The following is a 16,401-nucleotide window of genomic DNA, read 5'->3' as shown; positions in this document are numbered from 1 at the left end:
ATATAACTTTTAGCCTAACTTGCAGTGGGAACGTCTAGCAACAGGCTGTTTAATGACATTTCATGTTATTTGATTTTAAACGTTTTGCTGGCATGTTAAATCGTTTAATTATCTGAGGTACTGGGTGAAAAATTGTTTTGGGCACTGTTTTTCCACTTGGCTGTCGTTTATTTTAATTTAAGACAGTTTACTGAACTTCCCTCACTGCTGTGTGAGGGGGAGGGGCCTATTTTGGCGCTTTTGCTACACATCAGAAATTCAGTCAAAAGTCTGTTTCTCTCCCTGCATGATCCGGATCGTCTCTACAGAGCTCAAGGGTCTTCAAAAATTATTTTGAGGGAGGTAATCACTCACAGCAGACCTGTGAGATTGTGCTTTGACTGTGATAAAAAACGTTTATATTTTGTACATTTTTTTCTGCTATTAAGGGTTAGTTATCCATTGCTAATGGGGGCAATCCTTTGCTAAATTTATGCCTTTACCGGGAAAAATTTGGTTTTTATAATTTCTCCGGTTCATTGTTATTCAACTGTCATAGTTTTTTTCTGTGCTTCTTAAAGGCACAGTGCGTTTTTCATATTACTTGTAAATTGAGTTGAAAAGTATTTCCAAGCTTGCTAGTTTAATTGCTAGTTTGTTAAACATGTCTGACTCAGAGGAATATCTCTGTGCTATATGTGCAAAAGCCAAGGTGGAGCCCAATAGAAATTTATGTACTAATTGCATTGATGCTACTTTAAATAAAAGTCAATCTGTACAAATTGAACATCATTCACCAAACAACGAGGGGGAAGTTATGCCGACTAACTTGCCTCACGTGTCAGTACCTGCATCTCCCGCTCGGGAGGTGCGTGATATTGTAACGCCGAGTACTTCAGGGCGGCCATTACAAATCACACTACAGGACATGGCTAATGTTATAACTGAAGTTTTGTCTAAATTACCAGAACTTAGAGGTAAGCGAGATCACTCTGGGGTGAGAACAGAGTGCGCTGATAATATTAGGGCCATGTCAGATACTGCGTCACAATTTGCAGAACATGAGGACGGAGAGCTTCAATCTGCAGGTGACGGATCTGATCCAAATAGAGTGGATTCAGACATTTCAAACTTTAAGTTTAAACTAGAAAACCTCCGTGTACTGCTAGGGGAGGTATTAGCGGCTCTGAATGATTGTAACACCGTTGCAATCCCAGAGAAATTATGTAGGCTGGATAGATACTATGCAGTACCAGCGAGTACTGATGTATTTCCTATACCTAAGAGGCTTACAGAGATAATTACTAAGGAGTGGGATAGGCCCGGTGTACCCTTTTCCCCCCCTCCTGTATTTAGAAGAATGTTTCCAATAGACGCCACCACACGGGACTTATGGCAGATGGTCCCTAAGGTGGAGGGAGCGGTTTCTACTCTGGCTAAGCGTACCACTATCCCGGTGGAGGATAGCTGTGCCTTTTCAGATCCAATGGATAAAAAATTAGAGGGTTACCTTAAGAAAATGTTTGTTCAACAAGGTTTTATATTGCAACCCCTTGCATGTATTGCGTCTGTCACGGCTGCGGCCGCATTTTGGTCCGAGTCTCTGGAAGAGACTCTTGACTCAATAACTATAGATGAGATTTCAAATAAGCTTAAAACCCTTAAGCTAGCTAATTCATTTATTTCAGATGCCGTAGTACATTTAACTAAACTTACGGCTAAGAATTCCGGATTCGCCATTCAGGCACGTAGAGCACTGTGGCTAAAATCCTGGTCAGCTGATGTTACTTCTAAATCTAAATTACTTAACATACCTTTCAAGGGGCAGACCTTATTCGGGCCCGGTTTGAAAGAAATTATCGCTGACATTACAGGAGGTAAAGGCCATGCCCTGCCTCAAGACAGAGCCAAACCTAGGGCTAGACAGTCTAATTTTCGTGCCTTTCGTAACTTCAAGGCAGGAGCAGCATCAACTTCCTCTGCACCAAAACAGGAAGGAGCTGTTGCTCGCTACAGACAAGGCTGGAAACCTAACCAGTCCTGGAACAAGGGCAAGCAGGCCAGAAAACCTGCTGCTGCCCCTAAGACAGCATGAGTTGAGGGCCCCCGATCCGGGAATGGATCTAGTGGGGGGCAGACTTTCTCTCTTCGCCCAGGCTTGGGCAAGAGATGTCCAGGATCCCTGGGCGTTAGAGATCATATCTCAGGGATATCTTCTGGACTTCAAAACCTCTCCCCCAAAAGGGAGATTTCATCTTTCAAGGTTGTCAACAAACCAAATAAAGAAAGAGGCGTTTCTACGCTGTGTACAAGATCTTTTGCTAATGGGAGTGATCCACCCGGTTCCGCGGTCGGAGCACGGACAGGGGTTTTACTCAAATCTTTTTGTGGTTCCCAAGAAAGAAGGAACCTTCAGACCAATCTTGGATTTAAAGATCTTAAACAAATTCCTAAGAGTTCCATCGTTCAAAATGGAAACTATCCGGACAATCTTACCCATGATCCAAAAGGGTCAGTACATGACCACAGTGGATTTAAAGGACGCTTACCTTCACATACCGATTCACAAAGATCATTACCGGTATCTAAGGTTTGCCTTCCTAGACAGGCATTACCAGTTTGTAGCTCTTCCATTCGGATTGGCTACGGCTCCAAGAATCTTCACAAAGGTTCTGGGCGCTCTTCTGGCGGTACTAAGACCGCGAGGAATTTCGGTGGCTCCGTACCTAGACGACATTCTGATACAAGCGTCAAGCTTTCAAACTGCCAAGTCTCATACAGAGTTAGTACTGGCATTTCTAAGGTCGCATGGGTGGAAGGTGAATGAAGAGAAAAGTTCTCTCTTTCCACTCACAAGAGTTCCCTTCTTGGGGACTCTTATAGATTCTGTAGAAATGAAGATCTACCTGACAGAAGGCAGGTTAATAAAGCTTCAAAATGCTTGCCGTGTCCTTCATTCCATTCAACACCCGTCAGTGGCTCAATGCATGGAGGTAATCGGCTTAATGGTAGCGGAAATGGACATAGTACCCTTTGCACGCCTACATCTCAGACCACTGCAATTGTGCATGCTAAGTCAGTGGAATGGGGATTACTCAGATATGTCCCCTTCTCTGAATCTGGATCAAGAGACCAGAAATTCTCTTCTATGGTGGCTTTCTCGGCCACATCTGTCCAGGGGGATGCCATTCAGCAGACCAGATTGGACAATTGTAACAACAGACGCCAGCCTACTAGGTTGGGGCGCTGTCTGGAATTCCCTGAAGGCTCAGGGATCATGGACTCAGGAGGAGAGTCTCCTTCCAATAAACATTCTGGAATTGAGAGCAGTTCTCAATGCCCTTCTGGCTTGGCCTCAGTTAACAACTCGGGGGTTCATCAGGTTTCAGTCGGACAACATCACGACTGTAGCTTACATCAACCATCAAGGAGGGACAAGAAGCTCCCTAGCGATGATGGAAGTATCAAAGATAATTCGCTGGGCAGAGTCTCACTCTTGCCACCTGTCAGCGATCCACATTCCTGGAGTGGAGAACTGGGAGGCGGATTTCCTAAGTCGTCAGACTTTTCATCCAGAGGAGTGGGAACTTCATCCGGAGGTCTTTGCCCAAATACTTCGACTTTGGGGCAAACCAGAGATAGATCTCATGGCGTCTCGCCAGAACGCCAAGCTTCCTTGTTACGGGTCCAGGTCCAGGTCCAGGGACCCGGGAGCGGTCCTGGTAGATGCTTTGACAGCACCTTGGACCTTCGGGATGGCTTATGTGTTTCCACCCTTCCCGATGCTTCCTCGATTGATTGCCAGGATCAAACAGGAGAGAGCATCGGTGATTCTAATAGCGCCTGCGTGGCCACGCAGGACCTGGTATGCAGATCTAGTGGACATGTCATCCTGTCCACCTTGGTCTCTGCCTCTGAGACAGGACCTTCTAATTCAGGGTCCTTTCAAACATCAAAATCTAATTTCTCTGAAGCTGACTGCTTGGAAATTGAACGCTTGATTTTATCAAAGCGTGGATTTTTGGAGTCAGTAATTGATACCTTAATACAGGCTAGGAAACCTGTTACCAGAAAGATTTACCATAAAATATGGCGTAAATACTTACATTGGTGCGAATCCAAGAGTTACTCATGGAGTAAGGTTAGGATTCCTAGGATATTGTCTTTTCTACAAGAGGGTTTAGAAAAGGGTTTATCTGCTAGTTCCTTAAAGGGACAGATCTCAGCTCTGTCCATTCTTTTACACAAACGTCTGTCAGAAGTTCCAGACGTTCAGGCTTTTTGCCAGGCTTTGGCCAGGATTAAGCCTGTGTTTAAAACTGTTGCTCCACCATGGAGCTTAAATTTAGTTCTTAACGTTTTACAGGGTGTTCCGTTTGAACCCCTTCATTCCATTGATATTAAATTGTTATCTTGGAAAGTTCTGTTTTTAATGGCTATTTCCTCGGCTCGTAGAGTCTCTGAGTTATCAGCCTTACATTGTGATTCTCCGTATCTGATTTTTCATTCAGATAAGGTAGTTCTGCGTACTAAACCTGGGTTCTTACCTAAGGTTGTCACTAACAAGAATATCAATCAAGAGATTGTTGTTCCATCATTGTGTCCTAACCCTTCTTCAAAGAAGGAACGACTTCTGCACAATCTAGATGTAGTCCGTGCCCTGAAATTTTATTTACAGGCAACTAAAGATTTTCGCCAAACTTCTTCCCTGTTTGTCGTTTATTCTGGACAGAGGAGAGGTCAAAAAGCTTCTGCTACCTCTCTCTCTTTTTGGCTTTGTAGCATAATACGTTTAGCCTATGAGACTGCTGGACAGCAGCCTCCTGAAAGAATTACAGCTCATTCTACTAGAGCTGTGGCTTCCACTTGGGCCTTTAAGAATGAGGCATCTGTTGAACAGATTTGCAAGGCTGCAACTTGGTCTTCTCTTCATACTTTTTCCAAATTTTACAAATTTGACACTTTTGCTTCTTCGGAGGCTGTTTTTGGGAGAAAGGTTCTTCAGGCAGTGGTCCCTTCCGTATAAAGATCCTGCCTGTCCCTCCCATCATCCGTGTACTTTAGCTTTGGTATTGGTATCCCAGAAGTAATGATGACCCGTGGACTGACTACACTTAACAGGAGAAAACATAATTTATGCTTACCTGATAAATTCCTTTCTCCTGTAGTGTAGTCAGTCCATGGCCCGCCCTGTTTTTTATGGCAGGTCTAAATTTTTAAATTATACTCCAGTCACCACTGCACCCTATAGTTTCTCCTTTCTCGTTTGGTTCTCGGTCGAATGACTGGGTGTGACGTAGAGGGGAGGAGCTATATAGCAGCTCTGCTTGGGTGATCCTCTTGCACTTCCTGTTGGGGAGGAGTTAATATCCCAGAAGTAATGATGACCCGTGGACTGACTACACTACAGGAGAAAGGAATTTATCAGGTAAGCATAAATTATGTTTTTTTTTATGCTTTCGATCCTTTCTTATCACCCCACTTCTTGGCTATTCGTTAAACTGAATTGTGGGTGTGGTGAGGGGTGTATTTATAGGCATTTTAAGGTTTGGGAAACTTTGCCCCTCCTGGTAGGAATGTATATCCCATACGTCACTAGCTCATGGACTCTTGCTAATATGAAAGAAATGAATTTATCAGGTAAGTTCTTACATAAATTATGTTTTTCTACCTTTGACTCCCAAAATCTGTTGCACATCTACAACCACCAAAAAACACCCATGCTAAATAGTTTCTAAATTTTGTCCTGAGTTTAGAAATACCCAATGTTTACATGTTCTTTGCTTTTTTTTTGCAAGTTATAAGGCAATAAATACAAGTAGCACTTTGCTATTTCCAAACCACTTTTTTTTTCAAAATTAGCAATAGTTACATTGGAACACTGATATCTGTCTGAAATCCCTGGATATCCCTTGACATGTATATAATTTTTTTTAGAAGACAACCCAAAGTATTGAACTAGGCCCGTTTTGGTATATTTCATGCCATTATTTCACCGCCAAATGCGATCAAATAAAAAGAATCGTTCACTTTTTCACAAATTTTTCACAAAATTTAGGTTTCTCACTGAAATTATTTACAAACAGCTTGTGCAATTATAGTATGAATGGTTGTAAATGCTTCTCTGGGATCCCCTTTGTTCAGAAATAGACTTATATGGCTTTGGCGTTGCTTTTTGCTAATTAAAAGGCCGCTAAATGCCGCTGCACACCACACGTGTATTATGCCCAGCAGTGAAGGGGTTAATTATGGAGCTTGTAGGGTTAATTTTAGCTGTAGTGTAGTAGACAACCCAAAGTATTGATCTAGGCCCATTTTGGTATATTTCATGCCACCATTTCACCGCCAAATGTGATTAAATAAAAAAAGTTAACTTTTTCAAAAACTAGGTTTCTCACTGAAATTATTTACAAACAGCGTGTGCAATTATGGCACAAATGGTTGTAAATGCTTCTTTGGGATCCCCTTTGTTCAGAAATAGCACACATATATGGCTTTGGCGTTGCTTTTTGGCAATTAGTCCGCTAAATGCCACCAGTACTAAAATATTTTTTTTTTTTTTTAAGATCTATTCTGCTGTGTAGGTCCCCCCCCCCCAGCTCTCTAACCCTCCCCCTCTAACTTATAGTGCGCCATCTTGGGTGCTGGCAGCTGTCTGCCAGTACCCTGTTTGCCACAAATAATGTTTTTTTTTTTTTTTTTTCTGTAGTGTAGCTGCCCCCCCTCAATAGCCAGAGTGGCTCTCTCTGCATCGGTTGGCTAATTATTTTTTTTTTGCAGGATGCCTCAATATCGAGGTATCACTGCAATAACATGAAAGCGACTGGAAGCGATCAGGATCATTTCCACCACTTTCAAACACCGACGTAAAAGGGTTTGTCCTTGGTCGTTAAGGACATTTGTTAGTAGGATGTACCCTGTACGTTGTTGGTCCTTAAGGGGTTAAGCAGATAGTCATGCATACATGTTTGCTGACTGCAGGGAGCCTCTATCATTTCTTCTTCTTCTTGACTGGTATTGCAACTTCCAGTCCTGATAGTGAAATGACTCAAGGGTCCCAGATGCTCTAGATCAGGGTTGTTAAAACTTTTTTTTTTACCCAAGACCCAGTGCAATGATACCACATACCATTGCGGCCCTATATTTATGCTTGGTCTGAAAATGTCTGAAGTCATATACAACAAAATAGCTGCAATTTTTGGCAAAGTGACTAAAATGTGTGTATACTTTTTTAATTTATTTATTTTTTTAAATATTTTTATTGAGGATTAGAATATACATACAGACAATCCACTATAACAAATCAAGCAGTATAACATTTACATATAATATATTCCTTAGCATAGAAGAGACATTAAAGCAAGAAGGCACAAATATGTGGATAAGAGAAAATATAATTAGTACAACATTGTTACCAACTATCTAAGCGACCACTACTTGATACAACCAACAGAAATATAGGAATATTATCTAGTGGTAATCCTCGATTTTTTGCCTCCTAACCAAAAATAGGGTCTCTATTGGACCATGAACACATCTATTATAGCAAATTTAAGGAGGTTTACAAGAATATAAAGTCCCCTATGGACCTTTTGGGTGCTATTGAAACTAATAAAGCATGACTATACCAGATAGAACATGTAGAATATTTATAATCATGCCTCATAAAGGGTAGGAGGGATTATAACGACAGCTGCTATGTATAATACGTTTTAACCAAAGTTTAGGGATTTTCGTGTGGGGTATGTGCCCCTATGCTTAATCATTAAGCTATATGATGGGGGGAACGGAGTTTGTCATAATATAAAGGGCCCATGCCATATGTACTCTATTACATCTTCAAAGGGGCTATATCATATTCTCTATAAAGATATACAGAGGCTTAACTTCCTTGCCCATACAGGACCCATCAAAGAGTCAATAAAATTGCAGGGAGTTTGGTTTATCACTGCTACTGTGTTCTATATTATATCAGCTAATATTTTAGGAGGTAGGCTAGATTCAAAACCTATATACAGCATGTTGAACAGTCTGGGAGGTCCCGCAGGTTCAAAGAGACCCATAAAAATATATTTATATACCTTATACAGCTAGAAACCTTTCATTCACATAATATCTGAAAAATAAAACATACAGATATCCCTACAGAGGATACATACATTACATGGGTAACCCTGTTTCTTGTGGTATCTTGCAATGAAGAATATCAGCTACTACTTAGTCTGTCTTAGCAGGGTCTCATACGATCTAAGAATTCTCTAGGAGTTCAGCATAAGCTTTTTCATACTGCAACATATTGCTGTGCAAGAAATATAAACAGAGAAGTAAAAACCCCACTTCACTAGTGAATGTAGAATTGTGGTTGTACTCCCATCTAGTGGGCATGTCCGATATAGACATATAGATCAAACAGTAAAAATTGAAAATAATCAGCCTGCGCCAGAGTGTAAATAGGAAGCCAACCACAAGAATGGGGAATAAAAATATAAAGTAATATATATGGGCGGCTAATTGCTACATACCTAATTTGCACCAGTACAGCTAATATCTATTTATAACATATAAAGATAAGCCCTTACAACAGTACCCTGCTATTAAAACTAACACATGAAAGAAATGGAGAACGATACATCAAACTGTGCAAAATAGAACATTGGCACTTATCATTTTGCTATTATATCTAGAGGTAACTATACCTTAACACTAGACTAGGCTGTCGCTTGGCATAGAAAACTAAACTAGTGTAATAGGCATTATATCTTTTGGGTACATAAAGATCTTGCAGTAAATTACAAATATGTTCCTAGCACATCTGAACTAAGTGTAATGGAGCAAACATATTATAAACTAGAAACTGTGCTTCAGCCTTAGGAAACAAAAGCTCTAATGCCTAATAGAGTATGAAAGCGGGAACATTAATGAGCGATGGTGAAACATTTTCTCTAAACACCACAAACCTTTAACTTAGTAGTGCAAAATGCTATTAAATGTGGAGCAGCCCCATACATGAGATATATATTAATATGGAGTAGATAATAAAAATAAATACAGCAATTGACCTGTTCTTGGTCTCTAAGCCCCTGATTTCTCAGGTTCAGACCTGCACTATACATGATATTGTCCTATCCGATCATGCACCAGTTGCACTGATCTTGGGCGCACATGGTCCAAGAGCAAACAGGAATACTCTCAGATTCCCTACATACCTAGCCTCCTCGGAGGCCTTTGTCAAATTTCTACAACAGGCCTGGACCGACTACTATACCGACAACAGGGCACATATAGATAACGCCCAGCTTTTCTGGGAGACAGCAAAATCGGTTCTATCCGGCTCCATAATTTCATACATCTCAAAAATTAAATACAAAACGCAACTCAGATACCTGGACCTTAACAAAACGCTGTCCCGGGCCTACCAAGCCCATTGCTCTCTCCGAACATCTGACACGTATGAGAGATACGTGGCCAGTAAGGCTGAATTGGAAGCGTTCATGAGACATCAGGCGGCCTCAGGCTTGCTAAAGATGGCTGGTAAATATTACAGATTTGGTAATAGGCCAGGTAAAATGCTGGCGGCACTAACTAAACCAAAGTTTTCAAGGTCTAACATTGCGGCACTTAAACATAACGGGCGCACACACACTTCCCCCGAGGAAATTGCAGATTGCTTCACTCAGTATTTTACACGACTTTACACGTGTCAGGACTCCCCTGACCCGGCCTCCAAAAATCACTTCTGGCAAGATCTTAAACTGCCTCAATTAACTCAAGACCAGATGGATGCTATGAATGCCCCCATCACGTTGGAGGAGGTCTCGTTTACCTTGAAGTCTCTCCCTGTCGGGAAGGCGCCGGGACCGGATGGACTTCCGGCCGACTTCTATAGAATCCTATTACCACAAATTGGCACCTCACTGACCAAGCTCTTCAATGCCTTCTTTCAGGAGGAGGCATTGCCTTCTCGGGATTTCACCTCTGCTCACATCACCCTGATTCCCAAGCCGGGTAAAGACCACTCTCTTCCTGAATCGTATCGCCCCATCTCCCTACTCAACACGGACTATAAACTCTTTATGAAAATAATGGCCAACAGATTAAAAACCTCCCTCCCCCAATTGGTTCACCCAGACCAGACGGGTTTCGTGTTTCAACGATCCTCGGTAACTAATCTTCGCAAGGTGCTTCATGTCATTGACCACTACTGGTCCTTGAACAAGAGGGGAGAGGGATCCACTGCGGCGGAGGCCTTCCTGCTATCGCTTGATGCGGAGAAGGCCTTCGACCGTGTGGAGTGGCCCCACCTGATAGATACGATGCAACGGTTCAACTTTAATGGCCCCTTTTTAGAAATGATCCGTAAAGTGTACCACGCCCCAATGGCTCGAGTTCTGGTTAATGGTCTCTTCTCCTCAGACTTCCAGCTGCAGCGAGGCACTAGACAGGGGTGTCCCCTGTCGCCCCTTCTGTTTAATCTGGCTCTTGAGCCTCTGGCCATCAAACTGAGGGACTCTTTTCCGGGCATTGTACTGGGAAATAACCCGATTCAAATAGCCCTATATGCGGACGATATGCTACTCTTTGTAGACTCACCCTCCAAACACATACCGCGTATAATGCAGACTATCTCCGAGTTCGGAAATTTCTCGGGATATAAAATCAACACCTCCAAATCGGAGATCCTGTGGCTTAACAAACATCCCGATTCCGGTTCCTCCTTCCCGTTTGTGGAGGTACCGGGGGCACTCACATACCTTGGCATCAAGGTTCATAAAGACCCCCACAAGATGTATACGCTCAACATTTCTGAGAGATGTAAGAGCTTAGCCACACAACTTCATAGCTGGAACACTCTCCCACTGGGTCTATCGGGCAGGGTCAGCCTGGTCAAGATGACCCTACTACCGAAAATATTATACCCTTTGTTGATGCTGCCCTTCCTTATAACCAAGGGCGATTTGGCCATGTGGAACAAAGCTATGTCCGCCTTCATCTGGAAAGGTAGGAAGCCCCGCGTAGCTCTGGAGAAGCTTCAGCTCCCCTTTCTCAGCGGAGGTCTGGGAGTCCCCAACTTAAAGCTTTATAATTGGGCGACCCTAGCCAGATTGGTAACCGATTGGCAACTGGGCACCTCCCACTTTTGTGTGGCCCCATTAGAAGAAGCGCATCTGGCTCCCATCGCTCTAGCATATCTCCCTTATGCCCCACTGAAGGACATTCCACAATCCATAGCTTCCAGTGTCCTATATAAGGACCCCCTGAGAGCGTGGCAATTAATCCATAAACATATGGGAATTCTTCACCCCCCCTTAAAGTTTCTGCCACTCGTAGGCAATCCGGATTTCCCGGCAGGGAATGAATATAAACCTTTCCATATTTGGAAATCTCTGGGACTCGGGACAGTGGGTGATGTGGTAGACCCATTGTTGCACACGGTTAGATCTTTCCAAGAACTCAAAACCAAATTCGCCATTCCCAACAAGCACTTTTATGCATATTTGCAGGTGCGACACTATGTCTCGAGCCTCATGCTCGCTAACACGGACTTCTGGAATAGATCTCCCTTTGCTGTCTCTCAGACCATGTTTCAACTGGGTTGTTTCTCAATTTCAGACTTCTATAAACAACTAATAAAGCGTAAAGAACCCATTATACAGACACAGATCCTTACTAACTTACAATTAGACACTGCCCCGACATTGACGATACAAAACATAACAGATAGCATAGAAACAGCTAGATCAGCTACACTAGCAATACCACTTAGAGAATCCCAGCTCAGGATGCTACACAGAGACTACATCACCCCTCACAGATTGTCGAAATGGAAACCTGAGCAGCCTGATGCATGTGTTAAATGTAGTGAGGGATCCCCTTCACTACAGCATTATTTTTTCCTTTGCCCGCAGATTAGACAGTTCTGGGGGCAATTACAACACTGGTTTAGAATCACATTCAAAATTGAGATTGAAATAGGGGTGAATAATGTGTTTGTTTTTGGATGGGAGGCTGAGCATAAACGGCTTCACAAACTTCTCACCCTATGTACACTCCTGGCCCGCAGCTGCATATTAGAGAGATGGCTTTCTAGAAAACCACCCACGATAGCCCAGTTCAGGCTTCGCCTGATGAAACAGCTCTTCGTGGAACAGCATGACACTAAACTTAACACTAAGCTTAGATTACAACCCTTCCTTAAAAAATGGAAGCCCTTTGTTATGACCTTACAACCTACCCTGCAACGACAAGTTCTTGGGCCCTTTGTTCAGCTAGAATCTATGCAACTAGCAAACCTGAGAGGTGAGTGGCAGGAGCTCATGGAACCCCCTATAGGTACCCCTGGTGCGGTTTTCCGGGAGGAAATGTTGTTCTAACCTGACACACAATAATCTAATGAGTCATAATACCTCACATCCTGCAATACCCCGTCCGCTTGATGTTCGGGTGGGGACCGCACGTTCCCCAACTCCCTTCCCTTGATACCTCATTACCTACCTGTTTCCCATTCCATCTTCCCTCCACTCCTTTCTTTCTTCCTCCACCCCCTTTTTAATATACTTTTTTTTTTTTTTTTTTTTTTTTTTTTTTTTTTTTTTTTTTCTTTTAGGGGGCGGGTTGACTGAAACTACGGTTAACATTGTTTATTTGTTAATATGTTAATTTAATTTAATTGTTTTGATGTCTTCAACAAAAAATGGGGAGAGATTGCTTCACATAGATAAAAAAAAACACAAGCCTCTATACTGCATTCATTTTGCTTATATGTTATGATAAACCCACTTCTCTAGGCAACTCATCGCAAATTTGGTCAGATATGTATGGATTGGTTAAATCTGCGGTCTGCGCACCGCTCTTGTTTGCCTCGCTATCATGTCTTGTGAATGTATTATCTTTCCCTGCTAATAAAGACGAATTTAAAAAAAAAAAAAAAAAATAAATACAGCAACAAGGCAGAAACAAAATGAAAATTGACATACCGCAAACCACTTCAACAGTATGAACCAAACATAACCTAGTCTATTGCATTGTAGGAACAAGACTATACATCCTTGTATTTCAAACATTACTCTATACCTAGCTAGCAAACTAGCTAGAATCAGGCAGCTGCTTCATTTAGAGTCACAGGTCCATATTTTCTGACATCTCTGTCTTTATGAAGGGTACTCATTATTAAAAGACTGTTGCCAATAAATGTTGAGCAGCCCCATACATGTGAAGCAAAGTCCCCTATCCCACACCGGTAATCCAGCTGTTCTGTTCATTAGTCTCCAGACTCTCCGACCTTATGAACCAGCTATATGCACCACCTCTCAAGACATAAGTCTCCAGGTATTCATCAGTATCTGGACCGCATTTCCGTCTGCCACAGTAGTAATGGATCGCATGTATCGGCTCAAGCAACTGTGATTTCACATCAGTGGTGTCTAAACCTGTAGATCCGGCCACCGCTCTGCCCACTGTAGATATAGCTCGACTGCCATCTTTCAGGTAAGCGCGTTCAGACTCCATTACTGTTGCGCTGTCATCTCTCCTGTTTACTGTTGACCACGTGGCACTCCGGTACAGTAATGTGTTATAGTTTAGGGGGTAATCCCCCTTTTCAATAACTAGATCATTGCTAGAGGAGACAGCTGACTGTCTGTGGGATCGCATAACACAGACCCCTACAGGAGTAGCAGCCGGGTTCAACTGTATGTAAGTGGTCTCTCTATCCACTATCTCTATCCAGGGGTGTATCTTAGCTGTAGAGTTCACTATCAACTGCTTCGCCACTCAAACGGCACATTTTGTCACAGCAACTGCTCCAGAGGTGACTAGATCCCTCTGTTCCCCATGCAGGGTAGATGTTAAATGCTGGGTCCCCTGAGCATCACGTCCAGTGTAAGCTGTTATGGGGGTAGCGTTATAGGATTCAGGCTTTACAGAGTGTGTCTCCCCAGGCTGGAACGCCAGTTGTAGCGCATGTATAAGAGCAGCCTGACAATTATCCAGTAGGACATCAATCTCCCTAAAGATGAGTGCCACGGATACCATAGTGAACGTATATGGCAATACAAGTTAATGGGATAAGTATGGAGCGTTAAGCCTCCTCTCCGGTCTCCACGTGGGCTGGAAAATGGCTGCCCTCAAGGACTTTGAGCAATAAGATTAGTATCAGAGCTATAAAGTTCCGCGAGCAGAGTGTGTTTTCCTTTGCAATATTAGACTGCAGAGTCTCCTGAGCCTTAGGGATGTCAAAATTGGTAAAGTAGAGAAGTCTTGATGGTCGCCAATCTTAATTTTATGAGTAGTATAGCCGGAGCTTCTGAAATATGCGACCATCCGGCTCTAGAGCTAGCTCCGCCCCCAAAATGTGTGTATATTTTATTCCTGATTGTAGCCCAACTTGATAGTGTTGTAAAAGGTAATACCACATTTTATCATACATCACAAAAACACATACACACTCCTACAATACGCACAAACCACACACTCATACATCACGCATACACAGTTGCAACCTAATAACATGATGATGTTACCCATGTCCTGACCCATGGTTTGAAGAACCCTGCACTAGATTGTCAAAGCCCTCGGGCATTATTACACAATACGGGTGAGGTGTGCAGAAAGAGCTGCAGAGGCAAGGTATAGGGTTAGCCTATTGTCTGCATAAGTGGCTTCTCTAGTTGTGGCCCTTCTGTATCTTCATGTTTAACAGCTATAGAGTCATCTGGCACAAACACCACATCTCCTTTGTCTAGATGTAGAGGTCCATCATGCCTTCTCATTAACCACTCTTGGCTGATAAAGAAGGATGGAACACCACATTACAATTCATGGCAGCTATGTCTGACTACCAAGTGATTAATGCATGACTACAATAAATGGTTATTAAGGCTAAGCTTGTAGGAAAGCAGGGGCAGAACTGTCTGGCTTCTTGGAGTATTGTATAAGGACTTCAACTTTCAGCAGTTATTACATAACAGTGGTAATAAATTTAACTCTGTATAAATCTTGCTCACCACGCTTAACTCAGTGCAAACAATATTTTGCATCCTATTATTTAAGTATATTTTTAGAAGCTGCATTTTGCAAAATAAAATAAGGGATAGGAAATTTTCTTTGTAAAAGGAATTCCCTCTTAGCTGTTCTTGGATGCACTGAAGGGGGTAAAAGGGAGCATGTTTGACCAAGAAGCTGGGCAGGTCAGATTACTAGGCTAGTAGTATTGTGGTGTATTTCTTTCCTAAAATATAGTGAGTCCACAGCAGGAGGAGGCAAAGAGCACTGCAGCAAAGCTGCTATATATGCCACTTCCCTTACCCATAACCTCTAGCCATTCTCTTTGCCTGCGGTGCAAGGAGGAGGTGAAGTTTTGGTGTCCGATCTACAATCAAGATTTTTTTTATTTCAAAGCAGAGTAGGTTTGCTCAAATCTTTCTAAAGGGTCTAGCCTTAGCCCATATCAGTCTCTTCAGTAGGACAGTGGTGGCTTTTAAGCAATTGGGAACTTGTGGGATACAATCGTCACTGCGTTTTCCCAAAGTAAGTACGTTTATTCAGTCTTTCTGTATTTCCACAGGTCCATGTGAGAGAAGGCATCCTTTCAAACCAGGAGAGATGAATATTAAGTTAAGTGCCAGTTTTATTTTTCTATGTAGCAGGGGAAAAATTGGCACTTATTCATCTGAAACGCTGCGGGGGGGGGGGGCATTTTTTATTATTCCTGTCAGGGTGCAGGGTTTTTTGGCAGTTTTTGTGGGCACTGTTAGTATGAGGAGTTATATATTTTATTGATGGCTCAGTGAGGATCCATTTTTAGTAACGGATTATGTACTTTTTTGAGGGGTGGTTGTTTTTAAGCCTGTTTTCAAGAAAGGTTTTTAAAAAAGTTAGATTTTTTATTTGCTTCTTTTTTTTTTTGCGTTATGGATCAGGAGGCTGTGCAGGATGTTACCTGTAGTTCGTTTTGATGCCCCGGTGGAACCCCCAGTACCTTTTTGTTCTATAATGTATTGAAAGAACTTTAGCTTATAGAAATAGACTTTTCTTTCATGTAATTAGCAAGAGTCCATGAGCTAGTGACGTATGGGATATACATTCCTACCAGGAGGGGCAAAGTTTCCCAAACCTCAAAATGCCTATAAATACACCCCTCACCACACCCACAATTCAGTTTTACAAACTTTGCCTCCCATGGAGGTGGTGAAGTAAGTTTGTGCTAGATTCTACGTTGATATGCGCTTCGCAGCAGGCTGGAGCCCGGTTTTCCTCTCAGAGTGCAGTGAATGCTTCAATTTATTGTGTCATTCTTGGCGCAAAATGTTGTCATTTCCGGCGCCATAATTGACGCCGGAAGTTTGTTCGTGGTTGCGTCATTTTTTGACGAATGTGTGTTACAGAGGTTTTTTTGCGCCAAAAAATGTGGGCGTCGTTTTTGAC

Source organism: Bombina bombina, chromosome 1 (genome assembly GCF_027579735.1).
Source record: "Bombina bombina isolate aBomBom1 chromosome 1, aBomBom1.pri, whole genome shotgun sequence".
NCBI classification, from domain to species: Eukaryota; Metazoa; Chordata; class Amphibia; order Anura; family Bombinatoridae; genus Bombina; species Bombina bombina.
Note: the sequence above shows the minus strand (reverse complement) of the source record.